Below are 14,319 nucleotides of genomic sequence, written 5' to 3'. Positions count from 1 at the left end.
TGGTACGGGAATGTTCGTCTATAAGAGCATATATTAGCTCAAATGAACATGAGCTTTCAGAACAAAAATCGCTGTTATCAAGCTTAACTATACAAAAGCAAGATTGATGATAATGCCTATAAATTCGATATCTATTTAGTTCATTCCATAGTATGAGCGGCGTGGGAGGATTCCTTTGAAGTTCCTGGCCTTTCGATCTGTGGAATTTCTCTAGAAGTTTCCTGTTTTCCAGCTTTAGAAACCTGTTTTGTAGCCTTTGAGTTTTCATACCTTTCAGCTTTGATTACTATTTGGCCATGTGATTTTTTTGTACCTCTCAGATATATTATCCATTTTAGTGCCACGAGAAGCTGGTGAAAGTGAGTCCACCCCCGCAGATGGGGTACGACCTGTTGCCCCAAAAGAACAGTTCGTGACAACTATAACTCTAATGCCATCCAGCCGTTGCCACGGTATCAACGGTATCCACAACAGATTAGCTTGTGGGATGTTTATCGACCTCCCGGTCTAAATCCACTGAGTTAAATTTCGACAGAGCCACCACGTGAAGGATGTAATCAAGGACCAAGAATGACACACTCTCAATCATTGTTGGGAGTACCCAGCGGTCTAGGAAAGAGTCTTAGAAGATCGCACATTGAACCTTGGAGGTGAAGTGTTCTAATACCCTCCGTGCAGGAACCTATTCCTCTGGAACTAAGTCCCTAGGCCCCTAAATAACCTATACAATTGTACACACAAAATTTTCTTCGATAGGATAAAATAGATAGCATTTATTATCGAATTACCTAAAATGGGAAAAAGATATTAAAACTACATATAGAAAACTTAACATAATTTATTTGGCTAACTGTACGCTAATAGGCTTTTAAAAATAGTTTTAACATTAACATTTACATGACATTTTACTTAATTGCGAAGAAAAAAGGTTTCAAATATTTTTACACCTTATTTAATGATATTGTGCCATTATATAACTGATTTCGAGTTAAGGACAATAAATATGTAATAACATCACTATTTCCAAAATATTGTAGGTTTTCTTTTATATAAAATCTCACCAATCTAATATCAACGATGAAACAAAGTCACTTGAACTAATATTATAAATATTTGTGTATACAGATACGTTTGTTTAATTCTTTATTCATTAGTGTTACGCAAAACTGTGTTGCAATATTAGTCGTAAGCATCAACTTTTAATGGTTTGTTAAAGAAATGGTAAATGAGTTGTACTATCTTGGAGAGTAATCTTAATTGTATTTACTTATCGTCTAGTCAGAGACACGATCATCATCATTTAAATCAATTTATATTTAAATCGGTCGATTCGACTATTATGAACGTGGTACTATTTCAATGTAAATTGAAAATCACAATCATAATACCTATTTTAATTCTTCTAAAGAAAATAAAAATGCCATAAAAATGACATAATAACAAATTCATTTTTGTTTTGAAAAGAGAGAGATAAAATTACCTTACAAGCTTTCATGAAGTACCAGGATATACTGGTTTGCAAATGGACCAAAACAATTGTATGGCATTCCAATATAAGATGTCTATCCTGACGTTCTTACACTCAGAATATCTACGGTTTTATTAGACATGGTTCATTATTCTTTTTGCCCTTTTTCCTGACGACGGGGGTAGATAAATCCCCTGAAACGTTAAAGGATTTGTGTTGGTATGCTGATGTGGATTAAATTTTGCGAGTTGATGTAGAACCACTTCACCTGATGATTGGGATCAACCGGTGAAAAAGCAATATTACGGTATATGAGGCATATATAAGCGTTATCATAATACAGTGTCACATTTTGATACTACTTCTTCACGTTCGGTTGGGTACAAGTTTTGTATACTTGCGTATCTTCAGTCACAATGCGATATTATGGTACCTCGAAGCATATAGTGTTACTATAATATAGTACTATATTATGGTACCACTTCCTGAAGGTCGACTCAACCAGCTATCGTCAGGTCTCAATAAACTATCTTTCCCGTACCTATAAGCTACACATAAGAATTCGTCTGGCTATTAACACATATTTTTAATATTATTATCTAATAAACAAGCTATAAGAATTTTAAAATGCTTAAAGTATATTTTCCAGGAATAATTATCAAAAAATACTTTTGGAAGGATCAGTTTACACCTTAAAAATCCAAAAAATAATCTGGAATACTTATTTCTGGCTTAAATAGATATGCTAAAATTTAAGATTAAATAAATTTCTAGTTATCTAAAGGATCTTTTCCGGATTTTTATTTTTTACAAATGTCATAGTTTGCACAGTAGCGAAATAACCGCAAACCCTTTGCTTGACTTAGGGTTCTGTGTTGACCAGTTAATAAACTGTATTTTTTTTCTATTCTAAGTTGCTCAAAATGTGTTCGAATGTAGTTGGCCTTCCTACTATTAGGGTTTCCATACAAGTTTTTGTAAATTCCGGACAAGTGAGTTTGAATTCCGGAAAAAATCCAGACTTCGTCAAAAAATAAGTTATTACTTTATTTATATAATTTTTGTATAACGAAAGAATCCCCGACAGTGAGAGTTCTTCTCCCTCATTTTAATCCACAGGTAAATTGTATTTTACGCCATTTCTTCGCCCTTGATATAAGTAAGAATATCTTCGGTTTGTCACCGGGTTCTCTACCAGGACACTGTCTCCTCAAAGAACACCTTAGTATATTGAGGCTGAGAAACAACGGCGAATGCAGATTCTGTGGGGAAAACGGGGAAATACCAGAACACCTTATCTATGGCTTCAAGATATTCTTTCGTGGCTTGATGGACAGACGGACAGACTTTACATAAAAGGGTAAACTAAAGGCAGTTGAAAAAGTGTCAACAATACACTTTTACCTTTGTGAGCAGTACTATGATTTGTACTATACCATTCCATCAGAAGAAGGAAAATAGACAAATTGAAACCGCTTACTCTTCTTGGTGAGGCAATTCCGTTTGCGGACGAAGTTAAGTATCTAGCATTAAACCTGGACAAAAAACTTAGCTGGACCTCCCATCTCGAAAAAACCTCAAAAAAGACTTGTCATGCTCTATGGGCATGCCGCCGAATTTGCTGGGGATTAAACTTCAAAAATTTTACAGGCTATACGTGACAGCCATTAGACCTATTATCACGTATGGTGCAGCTGCCTGATGGCAGAAAGCCAACCAAACAACGGCAAAGAATAAAATTTCGAAATTACAACGACAAGCATGCTTAGCGGTGACTGGTGCCTTTCATTCCACGCCGTCAAAGGCTATGGAAACTCTACTCGACTTAACTCCTCTTCAAATTCTTTTAAAAAATATATGGCACCAGAATGCCAAGAAACAATCAAGTTCATGCAAAACCGACTAGTAGACGAACTATAGTTGTATGCCATTTTGGAAATAGTCTTAGATCTCACACCACCGACCGGTCCAACTCTTGACACGCACCTACAACGTCCTGTTTCCGAATAGAGACGAATGGGATAAGCCAAAAAAATGTTTATTACATGCGGAAATGTGTTGGTACACGGACGGATGCTAACCAACCATTTGATACTACCAAGAACGAAAAAGGACCAAGAACGAAAACGGGCACAGTTTTGGAAAACACACCACAATTTTCCTAACTGAGCTATATGCTATTGAAACCTGTGTGCAACGGCTGGTAGAACAGCAATACACCAGGAAGACAATAAGCATATTTTCGGATAGTCAAGCCGCGTTGAAAGCACTTTAGATAACAAAAAGCACGTCTATGACGATTCTTCATTGTAGGAAACTACTCAATATAATATTAGGAGATATGAACAAAGTATATCGCTAATATGGATACCGGGACATGTCGGCCTAGAGGGAAAGAAAAATGCTTATTCCCTCGCCAAAACTGGTACAGGTTGGCCATTCGTGGGCCCATAACCGACACTTATAGCGTTCCAAAAATTTCGTAAAAGACAGGCTCCGGGAATGGGTTAGGGATGCGATGTGTCGGGACTGGAATGACTGTCCCATAATATATAACATAATAACAACCACAATAATTATAAATTCTGTTTTTTTTTACTAACATTAGCTTGTGACCAAACGAAACAGTTAGTTTGTCCTGTCTTGGCGTAAAATTATGAATTTTTACTTCATACTGTTTCCATAAAAAAGTGTATAGCTTAATTTATAATATTTACAACAGTACGAAGCGTTACGGTATGTACATTACAACAAAAGCTGCTAACCGCTACCTCAGCTAACCGCAAACCGAGATGCGTTCGGTTTTTTCAAAGATCCTGTTGTTCGGATCGATTTAAAAACCCACAAGGTAGGCCGTGCATCGTAAAGAACCGTAAACGTTAATGAATTTCTCTTATTTCTCCAGCCACGCGATTACGCAAGCGACACTCATCGCAGGCATCATCTCTCGAAACGTCGCGACCTTGCTCCGCATGTTACATTTACTTTGCGCCGATAGCTGAAGCACTGCTGGCGCTGTAGCGACTGAAGAAAATGATTCATTATCGGCAATTCGCAGAAGTGGCTAGATACAATTAGATTTATTTACGTTTATATCATGCTGCTGCGATGGATGACAACAAAAATCACACCCGCTAACATTGTTTTTTATACAGCGTTTGATGGAATAGTTCGAATAGCATTGTAAAACAGGTTATTAGGTCTTGAACTGGTTCTTATATTTGAGAATATAAAACAAAGAGTGACACATGATTTAATACTTTGGGGGTGCTCAACATTAGAAAAAGAAATTGTTTCACGACAGAAGTCAATCCAACGCTGAAAATCGAAAAAGTCTTAAAAAGTAAAAACCCCATTGACTAAAATTCATTATCTTTAAACATTGTACGCTTATGCCATTCCATTAGTAGTTTATGTAGCCAAGTCCCAATCGGATGCTGCAATTCCATTAGCGACCTGCATTGGCATCAGAGTTGCACCTAGATTCCTATATGAAAAACTGCTGGAATCCGCTAGGGGCGATATTGAACTTCAAATTGTGTTTTTTTGCCTATTTTTGTGTGTGTGTGAACCTTTTATTAAGGCTTTCATCACCAGATAAGACGAATTTAAAGTGACTTCTAAGATCCTAGGCCTAGGTACTATAAGAATATATTTTATATGATTTAAACTTTTAGTTACGTAATCGAGGGCGCGATTTTTAAATTCATTGTTGCCAACCATGGACATATTCGGGGCAGTGGTGACTAACTAGAATTTAAATTTCGCGCTGGGAATTCAGGTGGTAGCTCTGCTGTAAAGAATGTCACGTTGCCGCATTTATTTATTTATTTCCGGACATTATCATTCGTTTTGACACACACAGTTTAGTATTACCACAAAACACCCCGCTTTAGAACTTTTTCTTTAATGGCCATAAGCGGGATGAGTAAAGGACCAACCGCCCGAACAAACACTAGAGGCGCCACCGGTCATCAGATGGTGTAAAATTGCGAAAATTTAATCATCTAATTTTGACACAAGTGGTCGCGCTTAACTTTTTCAATTTTAATTCAATATTCATTGTTTTCAAACTATATTATTAGACTTTGTTGTATTTTGTGAATGTATAAATGTTTTCTTAGTATAAAGTTGAATATTATAGTAATTTAAATTATATTACATACATATTTAAGATTCAAATATTATGACATATATGTCAGTTGCCGTCTAAAATATCATCTTGATAAAAAGTTAGTTATTGTCAAAAGTAGTTAAAATCATGTTAAAATATTAAAATTTACAAGTTATAATTAGATATTTTATATTATTTCAACAACAAACACATAATAGTACAGCGTAATATTAATATGCAGGTCCAAAACAAAAAGTGCCGTTATATTTTTCAGTTTTCGTTGTCAGCCACGGAAGTTTCAGTGATTTTAGTGTTGTCGGATATTTTTATTTGTGAAATAGAAATATTGCGTTTGGATTGCAAAACTAAAAGCGGAAGTTTTATTCCAATGTAAGTAAGCGTTCGTCCATTTTATATTTTACTTTTTTCATGCCTACGACAAATATACATACATACAGGGTATCCCAGAAATAAGTGCAAATATTTTAACTGGTAGTATAGTTCAACCCCAGAAACACGCCTATGAGGTTTTTTTCGCGAAAAAAAATTTGAAAATTCCAAATTTTTTGAAAAATTTTTTGGTTTGGTTTGGTTTGGTAGTACTATAAAAGTTTTTTAGATTAAAATTTTAGGTATATTTAAATATTATGTGATTATACCAATTAGTACCGTTTCACATAGAGCGGTCCTTCCGCGCTGATGGTCCCTGTTGTGCCGTTTCACATGGAGCGGACCGTCCGGTCCGTTTGTTGAACAAGTACCATGAGCGTATATGAATATTTTCACATAGGTGCGGATGATCCGTCCGACAAAGAGTCTGCGCGCCATCGGGCTTTATGATTAAAAACGTTGTTTAACATGCGCAGATTGGCTGCACAGGTGAAAGTACCCCGTAAAAATAAACACGATAGTCCGCGTCGAAAGACCGATTTAAAAACCGAAAAACTTTTTAAAACCGCCGAAAGTCAGAAATTACACCTGTAGACACCTTGCGGGAATAACTAATCAAGTGATAAATTAATCAGTTATCGACCCAGGGTTGAAAACTATTGAATTACTAATATCGCTATTAAAAATATGTAGGGGTTGATGGTTAGGTGGAAATTTAGGGTTGTATGTATTTCTTTGTTCCACATCATAAAAAATAAAACATTTTGACAAAAAAAATTGGGGTGGACCACTCTTATCACTTAGGGGTATAAAAAATAGATGACAACCTATTCTAAGACCTACTAGATATACCTAGATATACAATTTCATCAAAATCGGTCAAGCCGTTTCGGAAGAGTATAGTAATTAAAACTGTGTGTATATTCTATAAAACAACCGTTGTTATTTATCAATCATATTAACACTTATATCCAGTAATAAATTAAACATGATAGGTGTCAGATACCTACATTCAAGTGTCATATTTTAATGCATCTATTTATGTTCTAACCTTTTTAGAAATACAAGATTAGATCAATAAGATTTATTTGATAGATATGGGTTTAACTTCTGTTAAGCGTTCAATTTAATATTTGTGATCTAAAATTACCTTTCAATATGCACATTAATTTTGATGTGACATTAGTTCACTGTGGTTTTAGTAAATAGAAAATATAAAGGTTTCATTAAATAACCTTAAATACTTTTCTTCTAAATATAAAGGATAATACAAAGATGTCCTTGTTATATCAAAATTGGACATAGAGTACCGACAAATTTTAATCAACACAGTAAAAGAAACGATTTTATGAGTGTAAAACAATTAAATTTAAATGTTTATTTATTTAAAGTCCCAGGTCGCTCATATATGGTGTGCCTTATTTTTTTATGGTACATAATAATAATCCTACCGCTTGTAAAACAGCATGTTATTACTCAATGCTAAGATATTATGTGTGGGTTATAGCGAATCATTCTACAACACTTAACATCTTTAAATGAATACAAGCATCCATTATTGCATATAGGAGTGAATTTAAGCCAAATCGATTTATATTAGCACCGATCATTTTTGAAGTAAAATTACTGCCAAAATAAGAAGGTGGAGATGTTTTCGACATTGTTTCAGTTGGAAAATTTGGCTGTGTAATTTTAAAAGCATATTATGTAAAACGCAATGATGACTTACTCTTGAAACTAACAGTAACATGGTCAGTCCTTCTAATACAAGGTTTTTTTAGGCAATTGGTCCATTTAAAGAGTTTTAGGATTTAATTTAGATACAAATTCGAATATTTAAAATTAAAGGTAATTCAAAGTGTTCTGTCTTTAAAAGTTGAATTAAAATATATATTTTGCTGCTAAGGTTAATCTGGACAAGTCCTACTTTGTTTATGGGAAATCTGAACCGCAGACTTCGGTCATAATACACTAGCCGAAACAAAAAACGGATACCTTAAAATTTTAATATATTTTGTTGTAGTGAGCCGATTTTGATGATTTTTTATTAAGCAGTATGTAGCTAATTTTTTTTTACTTTTTAGTATTTCTTTTTAAATTAAAAATTAAAGTTCTCATGTGTCAATTATACGAGGGAAAAAAATTTCGATATTTTGGTAAAAGTTTGAAACATCCTATGGAATATGTTAAGACAGCAAGGAAATTAAAAATAATTTTATCATTCACATACATCCTTTCTAGATAGTTTGATTTTTGGTTCATCTCAGTAGCTTTATTGTAGTTAGAGATATTCGCTTTTGAAGTAGACATGCCTAGTCAACAGACCTAGTAAGTAAAGCCTAAAAAGTAGTTTTAGTAGTAAGCCTCCCGAAGCAGGCTTTCTTGACATAGGATGGCTCGCTTAATCTTCTTCTTACAGTCCGTTCACTTACATGTACGTTCCTCAAATACAATTCATTTTAAATTTGAAAAGCTGGCAAACGGCGCCGGTCGGCGGTTTCTTAGCCATAAACTTACAACAACGCGATCGTCTCATTCTGGTTTATGGATGTCTAAGCATATGAACTTATCTTGAGGAAATGACTGCATTGTACTTAGTACCCACCTAAATCTGTTAGCAACATAATTTTAATCTCTATCATTTTCAATATTAAAGTAACTATAACGGATACACCTTCTGGACTTAAAACCATCTCTGCTAGAGTAACTGCCCAGACAATAATAATATTATTTTTCAATAACTGTGACATTACATAAATCATAAACACTATTTCATAGATCTGTTGATTTGAACCAAAAAAAAGGCACGGTTGTAATGAAAAAATTACGAACAAATGTTAGTGTCTACAAAAAAATAAAGTTAACCAAAAAATAACCTATCGGCAAAAGATGCACATAGATGATAAAATGATTTTCAAGGTCCTTGCTTTTTTAACATATTCCACAGGGTTTTCTAAACTTTCACCAAATTATCAACATTTTGTGTTCCCTCATATAATTGACAGATGAGAAGTCAAATAATTTTGCTACAAATTGGGCTTAAAAGATCATCAAAATCGTCCAACACACTTTACTTTAAAACTTTAAAGTACATCAAACCAACTTTAAAGTACATCAAAATTTTAAGGTGCCTGTTTTTTGTGCCAGTTAATGTGACACCCCTTTCTCTACTTCCTAAGAGTCTTTTAGTTTATAAACTGCTGATGATGCTAACATGGTTAGCGAAACGCGCGTCCAGTGTAAAAGTAAAAGTGTTTTGCTGTATTGTGGTGATTTAGTGTTTTTATTTTACTTCTTAATCTTGATCAAGACTTGCGATCCTCAGTCATATAACCGATAACGGCTTATCGACTTAGCGAGTGTCTAAATCGACTTTTACGGAATATCCTATCTTATTCAGCCTTTAACAGGCACGAATGAGCATGTGTCTCAATAGATTTCGAATTTCCATCTCTTGCCATGAAACAACAGCATGCACGACAAAGTTTCCAGACGTTCACCCGTCCATACACTTATACCACCTAAAGTCGCTTAACTTTTGTGTTTCGAACGGTGTTTCGACGTAGTTAGGCCCTTGCCCGTGTTCTTTCTTTTTAAAATATATTCCACTTTCTGACAATTTTCGGCTTAACTTGGAGTGGCTACTATTTAGCTTATTTCAAATAGAATCATCTACTTTATTTTTGATTTTTAAATTTTACTTTTTATAATTGTAACCACATTTTGTGTTTAATGTCATACATGACATAAAGTTTATCCAATATCAAATATTTTCAATTTTTTTATTCCTTTTTTTTTTAAATCACCTTTCAGGGTTCTTGGAGAGATAGCCGGGTTATTTTAATCAAGGCAGTCTCTAGTTTGCGTAAAGGAACGATCTGACTATGCGTGCAGTTCCCAGAATTACAGCTTTTTGAGCGGTGGATAAAACATTTGGCGATAGTCCCAAATCTTTAGTATGTCGCACAGTTTGCTGATGTATTAAGCCATTGACGGATATCACTAGAGGTAAAATTTTTGTTTGTTTTAATTTGTATAACTGTCTAAGTTCATATGCCAGTTCTTCGTATTTTTGTTTCTTTTCTAAATATGCTTTTTGGACGTTTTCGTCTAATGGTGTTATAAAATCTATTATTGTGGCTTCCTCCTCTTTCTTCTTAAAATGCACCATATCAGGGCGATTATGCTGGACAGATCGGTCTGTAATAATTGTGATGTTCCAGTATAATTTATATTCAGCATTCTCCAGAATATCCTTTGGGTTATACCTGTACCATTCTATTCCTTCCTCCATTAGCCCAGTTCCCAGTGCTATAGCTTGATGATATATTTTTCCCATTTCATCATGGCGTGCCAGATACTGCCTTGGAGCTAAAATAGAACACCCTGCTGTTATATGTTGGATGCTCTTAGCTGTACGCCTGCATTTCCTACACAGATCACTTTCAACTCTCTCCTTCAAGACATATTTCCTATAGTTTAGTGTCGGGACAACTTAATCTTGTATTGCCAGTATACTTCCTTCGGTTTCTGGGAACAGGTAACCCGCTTTTAAGTAAGTATTTGAATCCAGCATACTAATTGTGGTATTTTTTAAATTTGCTCTATACCTGCCATGGAGAGTTTTACTGGCCCATTCTTCTTCCATTTCCGTCTAACTTCGTACAGTTGGGCTGTTGGGGTTCATCAAGTCAAGAGGGGAATAGTTTTGGTCAATATCTCGGAGGGTACGGTGAAGCGGTAAGTTGTTACTCAAGAAGTAGTTCCTCAGTTTCTGAACTTGTGTATTGTGGCAATTTTCTACATTTAGAAGGCCTCTTCCGCCTCTTGACCTTGGTATATACACGCGGTTCACACTGGACTTTGGGTGGTGATATCGATATTTTGTTAACAGAGTCCTGATTTTTGTGTCAATGCCCCTCAGGTCTGTTGGGGTCCATTTCAAAACACCAAATGAGCACACAATACTAGGTATAGCCCAGGTGTTTAGTGCCGTAAATAAATTCTTTGATGTGAGTTTAGATGCCAATATGATTCTGACACGTCTTATCAGTTCGTTCTTAAACTGTTCCTTGGTTTCCTTTTGGCTGATACCCAGTGATTGGTGAAAACCGAGCTATTTATACCCTTCCTCCTGTTTTATTGCTTCGAATGTTGTTCCATCCATCAGTACGGTGCTCAGCTCGTGGTTTACCACTCCTTTCTTTACATGTATTACTGAACATTTTTCTAGTCCCATTTCCATCTTGATTGCCGAGCTGAAGGATTTGACAACTTCTAGCTGGCTTTGTAGTTTTTCGGGATTGGGTGCATACAACTTTAAGTCATCCATATAAAATAAATGACTGATCTTAGCATTAGCTTGTTTGTTAAGCATATATCCCATCTCACTTTTGTTTAATAAGTAGCTAAGAAGGTTCAATGATAGACAGAACCATATGGGACTTAAGGAGTCTCCCTGAAAAATGCCACATTTTATTCTTATGTCTTCCGTGTTGTAAGATTTTGTTCCCGCCTGTATGTATAGTGTTGTTCTCCAGTGGTACATTAGTTGATGTAGGCACATTTTGACTGCCTGATTAATTTTATATATATCCAGTACCCTTAGAAGCCATGAGTGTGGCACACTATCAAAGGCCTTTTTATAGTTTATTATTATTATTGCATTATTTGTATACATTTAAGGCACTTAAAAAATATCTTACTCTACGTAAATTGTTATAATAGTTTATGAAATATTATACAGGGCGCTGATAAAAATGTTTCAAATGTTAAATCCAAACAACACTATATATACAACTATCAAAAAGTGATTTTATATAGAAATTAGCGTTTCTCTTCTTTAATTTTATTTGTCGTCAAAAATAAATACAATAGTTTCCTATAGTAAAATGCTATCTCTCTATTAGATCATAACTGAAACTATAACGGAAACATATTGTACTAACTTTTTTACAATAGTAGCTACTTCTTGTCAGGGCTTCCAAGTAACACATTACAATTACATAGGGTAACATTCAAAATAAAAAATAGTGAACGAGGGGTGTTAAAAAGCGCCACAGGCGAAACATTTTTTTAAACCTTGCCCAAATGTTGTCAAAAGTTATGTAACCATTATGCGGTTGGTGGGTTTTCCTTAATATATCGCCCAATATAAACCAAAACTTGTTAAACATAAAAAATAAACATTTTTATCGCCTCCGCTTCCTCAAAATATTTTTTGTACGTAAATATTTCTTTTCTGTGCGAAAACCTATAAATAGCAAAAGACAAACTGTTGCCAGATTAACAATTCCTTTAAACTTTATGCCGATAGACATATATTTTTTAGATTTTGTGTTTTGTTTGTAAAAAAGAAGACTTTTTCTATACGCGTTAGAAAAGTACTATCAAAACGAGGACTGTTCTCGAATAGAGAGAGAGAGAGACAGAACGGTTGGCAACCCTACAGTTACAATATTTTAAGACACTTCCACCACAGATTAGGTATCGTATAAGTATACAGATAAAAATCTTGTCCCTAATTCATGGTACGAAAATTATTTTTTATGACGATGAGCAAACGAGTAAATTTTCTTGTGCGCAAAAATAAACTCCCGTTTAAACAGCGTAACAACTAGGCCGGTCAGGCGCTGTGCACAATTTTAGAGGCCATAAGTGGGCGTGCTTGTGCGCAAACTAGTAACCTAACTAGTGCGCGACTCCAAAAATTGGAACCACGAAAAACAATGCTTTTGACGATAAGTTTATAATCTGTATGATCTGTGCTTCCACAGACATACTTATTTCCTTAACATTTCCATAGACTCCAGTAATTTTTGTACCATGACAGCTTATTCCCAAATCCGAATATATCTTTAATTATTTTTTAATGTAGCGTAATTATTTTATAATTATGCTACATTATAATAATCTAATAAATACATTTTAAATAATTTCCTTTCTCGCACAAACGCGTATCAAATTGTACCAAACCCAAAACAAATAAGAAACAAAGAATTGAAGATTATCTAATGACACCGTTAGAAGAACTATTTTTACTGCTTAAGGAAATTATATTTAACGCAACGAAAGTCTATCTCGATTCCATGGGCATTTTAGGCAGCAGAAAACAATATCCGGTCATATTTTTTGTTTTCAATTTGCCGTAGTTAGCGATGCGTAGCACTTGATTTGTTTATGGCCAGAGGCATCGATTTACGCATATTTATTTATACAAGGTCTGATCGTAAATTAATTATATCATAATAAATCTTCTTACACCTTCTAAAACTTCCTAGCATTAGGAAAATTAAATTTATTATTTTTGGTACTGTTTTTTATAATAGGTAACAACTAGAACGTTAAAATTAGTGGTAGGAATTTTTGAATTAGTAGAAAAAGTTAAGCTTCAGTCAGAATCTCGAAATCAGTGGAATAAATTAGTAGTTTCAATTAACCGTAGAAGTTTCTTCACCTAATTTTAATGTAAGCATTCAGAACGTCAAAATTAGTGGTAGTAATTTTCAATTAGTGGAAAAAGTTAAGAAAATTTTGACTTTTCCATTAATTATACTTCAAAATTTGTGAGGAATGTCATATTGGCCTTTGATTATCACCCGTCACGAAAAATTGTTAGAAATCAAAAGTATATTGTTTTATAAGGTAAATATTATGCTTTCTCTATGGATACATCAGACCGCCGCAAGCGGTTGCTAGGATATTTTATTAATTTTAATTGCGTTTTTTAGACATTGTGAATGATCGTAAACTGAAAAGTATAAAGTGTAATAGCAACCACTAATTTATTCCACTAATTGAGAGGTTCTGAAAGAAGCTTTACAAACCTTTTAACTTTTCCACTAATTATAGTTCAAAATTTGCGAGGAATGTCATTTTGGCCTTTGATTATTATCCGTCAAGGGAAGATGTGGTTAGGAAACAAAAGTTTATTGTTTTATAACCTAAATACCTATTGGGCTTTCTCTATGGATACAACTGATTACCACAAGCTGTTGCTAGGATATTCTATTAATTTTAATTGTGTTTTTTAGAAATTGTGAGTGATCGTAAACTAAACAGTGTGAAGTGTAATTGAAACCACCATTTATTCCACTAACTGCGAGGTCCTGAATGAAGCTTTACAGAAAATATAATGTACCTTGAATTTAAGTGACAGACAACAACTGAAACCACATGCTAATCAAAAAGACTTCAATAGGTGATAGGAGAAGTAACTCCCTTATTATTAGGCTTTACAGAAAATATAATGTATAGTCTGTCAAACGACAAAATCTTTGACAGTGATAGATGTGTCTGTGGTTTTAATTTCAAAGTAGTTTATTTTATTTTACAAAGAAATTAGTTG

The 14,319-nt window shown here is 34.3% G+C and overlaps 1 long non-coding RNA gene across 1 annotated transcript; it reads left to right on the top strand.

Annotated features, from left to right (window-relative positions):
* Positions 1-9,767: 9,767 nt before the first annotated feature.
* On the top strand, positions 9,768-14,093 carry LOC115880795. Its single transcript, XR_004049940.1, has 2 exons — positions 9,768-9,980; positions 14,006-14,093. It is a non-coding gene; the product is annotated as an uncharacterized LOC115880795 (long non-coding RNA).
* Positions 14,094-14,319: the final 226 nt, after the last annotated feature.

The sequence above is a fragment of the Sitophilus oryzae genome, unplaced genomic scaffold (genome assembly GCF_002938485.1).
Source record: "Sitophilus oryzae breed Bouriz unplaced genomic scaffold, Soryzae_2.0 scaffold_1658_pilon_pilon, whole genome shotgun sequence".
In the NCBI taxonomy this organism is placed as follows: domain Eukaryota; kingdom Metazoa; phylum Arthropoda; class Insecta; order Coleoptera; family Curculionidae; genus Sitophilus; species Sitophilus oryzae.
The sequence above is the reverse complement of the archived record's forward strand: the minus strand, read 5'-3'. Positions and strand labels throughout refer to the sequence as shown.